This window comes from Dasypus novemcinctus, chromosome 21 (assembly GCF_030445035.2).
Source record: "Dasypus novemcinctus isolate mDasNov1 chromosome 21, mDasNov1.1.hap2, whole genome shotgun sequence".
NCBI classification, from domain to species: domain Eukaryota; kingdom Metazoa; phylum Chordata; class Mammalia; order Cingulata; family Dasypodidae; genus Dasypus; species Dasypus novemcinctus.
In genome coordinates this window covers 4,039,535-4,043,744 of record NC_080693.1, presented here as the reverse complement: position 1 = coordinate 4,043,744, position 4,210 = coordinate 4,039,535, and the positions used below count along the sequence as shown (strand labels likewise).

Here is a 4,210-nt window from a genome sequence, read left to right as displayed (position 1 = left end):
GGGTGAAATCTCCACCCTTTATGAATATCAGGATATTGGCAAGGCTCTCTACAAACCCTGTAGCACAGTCCCCACAATCTCTGAGCATTGGGGTGGCAGCACTGTACCCGAACAATGGGGCAGAAGTCATGCCACCTCTGAGTGCATGGGAGGGTCAACTGCCCTCTCCAAGTGATGGGGTTTATGCACCCTTTTTGAACACATGTGTAGGTCCCCTCTCTTGTCCAGAGGATATATCTTTGGTCCAGACTTGGCTTCCATGTTTCTGCCCATTCTTCCTTCAATTTGTCCATTCTTTGTACCTTTCTGTTCTTGCTGGCAGTAGTTCGCTGAAAGAAATTTCACAAAAATTACTTGTCAGCTTTGCATATAGTTCAATGGATCCAAAACATCAGACAACAGAACTTTCCACAGATCTTTCATGCATAACTACATTTCCAATCTTGACTTCCATTGAAATGGCTGACTGGTTCTATGTTCAGTGAAACCATCACAGGGAGCCATCTTCTCTGAGAACGTGCTTTCTGAAAGCTCAAGAAGACCTCTCATAAGCTACTTTTGGCCCGAATCATGGAGTATACAATGTGGATAGGCTCAGAAATTTCCAAAACTTCAATTTCTGGTTTCTTTGTTCTTATGAATCAATTTCAGCTTATTGCTTTCCTCTCACATTTTACTATAAGCTACAATGAAAATCCAGGCTGTACTTTCCATACTTAGCTTGACAAAGTCTTCAGCTAAATAGTCAAGCTCATTGCTTCCAAGTTCTGCCTTCTGTCTGACATCAGAACTCAATTTATCCAAGTTCTCTCCATTTTAAAACAAGGAATACCTTTCCTTCAGATTCCAATAACACATTCACCATTTCTTTCTAAGGCTCTTTGGAAGTGTCTTTAGCATTCTGATTTTTACCAACAGTCATTTGAAAGCAGTCTAACCTTTTTCTATACAGCACCTTATAATTCTCCCAGCATCTAGTTATTACCCAGTTCCAAAGCTGTTTCTCCATTTTGGTATTTGCTTCAGCAGGACTCTACTTTTCTGGTACCAAAATCTGTTTTGGATTTCTTCATTGCTCAAGCAAATACCATGCATGGGGTTGGCTTCAACAATGGGAATTTGTTGGCTCTTAGTATTGAGGCTAGGGAAAAGTCCAAATCAAGGTGCCATCAAAGGACCTCCTCTGATCTGCAGAGAGATCCAAGAATTTACATCTTGCTGATTTGTGGAACAATGCCCTGTATATTTCTTTTATTTTTAAACATTGTTAAAAAACTGAGTTTATATCATACATATATTTTGTGTCCCCACCATTTCCATTTGACTGACCACTACTACTACTATGTCCTATCATAACCCTCCATACATACTTAAAACCAAGAAAAGGGTGCAGTTCCATATTTAAAAACTAAATAGGCATTTTGAACTCATTTTTTTTTAAATAGGAATTTTGGATAACACATTCTTGGAAAGGAATCTGGACAACATTTATCAGACATAGCAGGGAAAGTGCTCACTCTGCATCATGGAAAGGACAGCCAGATATCAACTGTTACAGAAATGAAATAAGACAGAAATTTTTAACCAACAGTTTAAGCTATTTTCTGAAAGAGATTTCCTCCACTACCAGCGATCTTGAATAGCATTCTGCTCAGTCATCCAGAAGCACTTCTTCATGTAATTGATGAATTTGACTTCCACTTTCATAAGAGAACCACCTTTTCCTATCCTTGCTTGCATTTTTGCTTTAATATCTTCTACAGAACTAGATTCCTTCAGTGATTTTGGAACTTTTTCCTGTTTCTTGAAGGATTCTGGACGTTTTTTTTTTTAAATTATTTTATTTATTTATTTATTTATTTATGTATTTCTCTCCCCTTTCCCACCTCCCCCCTCCACCACCCAGTTGTCTGCTCTCTGTGTCCATTTGCTGTGTGTTGACCTTTTGATTTTGATATTGATTGCTTTGAGTCTTTTCCATTCTGGTTTGACTTTTGTGCATTTTGGGCTGGGGGTTCTCTGATAGATTTTTTTTCACTGAAGATTTTCTTCTGTTTTCTCCTCATCAAAATCATCATCATCATCATGTTAACCATCATCTTCATCTTCATCATCATTGTCATCATCTTTAGCAGCATGTTCTACCTGTTTTTGTGGAATCTTGCTACCACTTCCAGGGGCAGATCGCTTTCAAGGTATGCTTAAGAGTTTCACATCCTCCTCTTCATGTTCTTTCTCTGCATCTTCCTCCACAGCTACTAAGTGCTGTCCACTAATATGCACTGGCCCGGAACCACACTTCAAACAAAAGACAACAGGATTTATTTTCATGCCTCCAAGGGAAACCATTAGCTGTACAGACATTTTCAAAGTTGCAAGTGTTACTGTAATTGGACTGCCTTCATAATTCATTGTCTCTGCTTCAACATGCAATTCATCCTGTGTACCAGCCCCTAAACTGACCACTCTTAAAGATAACTGGTGCTCATTTTCATCATTATCCACCCTAAAGTGATAATCTTGGTCAGCCTTTAGTTTCCAATAAAAAAAATAGTTCTGGGGCCTCAGGGAGCTCATGTCCATGTCCATCAAATCTTCCATGGGGTGCTAACATGCACTTAGGTGGGAGAGAAGTCAGACAGAGATAGAAAACCGCTGTTCCAGAAAACAGCTCTACAGGATGGAATCACACCAGGGATATAAGTGTTTTTAGGTCTAGTTAGTTAATTATCTTTTTTCTCCCTTCAGTTTTGCAAGGGTTTGCCTCAGGTGTCTTGTAGCACCCTTGTTACATGCACAGATATTTATGATTACTATTTCTTCCTGGTGGATTATTCCTTTTGGTAATAGGTAATGACCTTCAGCATATTTTATAACATTTGCATTTAAAGTGTGTTTTGTCTAATATTAGTATAGCTACCCCTGCTCTTTTTGGCTTTCTGCTTTCATGAAATATCTTTTCCCAACCTTTCACTTTCATCTTATTTGAATCCTTGGGTCTAAGGTGAGTCTCTTCTAGATAGCATTCGGATGGATTATATTTTTAATCCATGCTATCAGGCAGTATTCTTTTGATTGGGAAGTTTAATCCACTAACATTTAATATTATTTCTTTAAAGGCATCACTTACCTTGACCATTTTGTCCTTTGACTTTCATATGCCATATCTTATTTTAATAATTTTACTCTTGATTTCCCTTTCTGATAGTCTTCATTTCTACACTCTCCACCAAGCCTCTATCTCATGTCTTTTTCTTTCATCCAGCAGAACTCCCTTTATTATTTCTTTTAGAGCCAGCCTCTTGTTTAATAACTCTTTTAGTTTCTTTTTATCTGGGAATATTTTAAACTCACCCTCATTATAGCAGTACAATTTGGCTGGATAAGGAATTCTTGGCTGGCAGTTTTTCTCATTCAGCATCTTAAATACATTGTACCACTGTCTTTTTGCCTCCATGGTTTCTGATGAGAAATCTGCACTAAGTCTTTTTGAATCTCCCTTGTATTTGATGGATCATTTTCTCTTGCTTTCAGAATTCTCAATTTAACTCTTGCATTTTCATACACTCAATGTAGGAGTCTCTAAGTAGGTCTCTTTTGAATACATTGTGCTTCTTGGATACATATATTTATATCTCATAAGACTTGGGAAATGATTATCCATTATTTCCTCAAATATTCTTTCTTTCCCTTTTCCCTACTCTTCTCTTTCTGAAACTCACATGACACATGTGTTGGTGCACTTCATGCTATCATTCAATTCCCTGAGCCCCTGCTCAAATTTTTTGCCATCATATTCTCTCTGTTCTTCTGTTCTTTTCAATTTCACCTATTCTGTCTTTCAATTCATTTATTCTTTCTTCTGGCATTTAAAACACATTGCTGTATGCCTCTAATGTATTTTTAATCTCCATTGTGCCTTTCATCCCCATAAACACACTTATGTTTCTATTCAAGCTTTCAAATTCTTTGAGCATACCCAATGTCTTCTTTTTTTTCCTTTATTTTCTTTTAAATGTTACATTCAAAAAATATGAGGACAAATGAGTTTATATGGCTATGAGACTCCAAAAAAGAGTTGGGAGGGCATCAGAGGGGTGATGCTTATGCACACCTCAGCAGGGTACCAGAGACAGCCAAGGTAGATGGAAACCCAGGTGCTGGTTCTCCTGAGGGCTGCAGAGACCCACAGGTTTCTATGGTTATGGCT

At 37.9% G+C, this 4,210-nt stretch overlaps 1 pseudogene; it reads right to left on the bottom strand.

Annotated features, from left to right (window-relative positions):
• Positions 1–1,545: 1,545 nt before the first annotated feature.
• Positions 1,546–2,601, bottom strand: LOC101430596 (nucleophosmin-like; annotated as a pseudogene).
• Between the last annotated feature and the right edge of the window lie 1,609 nt (positions 2,602–4,210).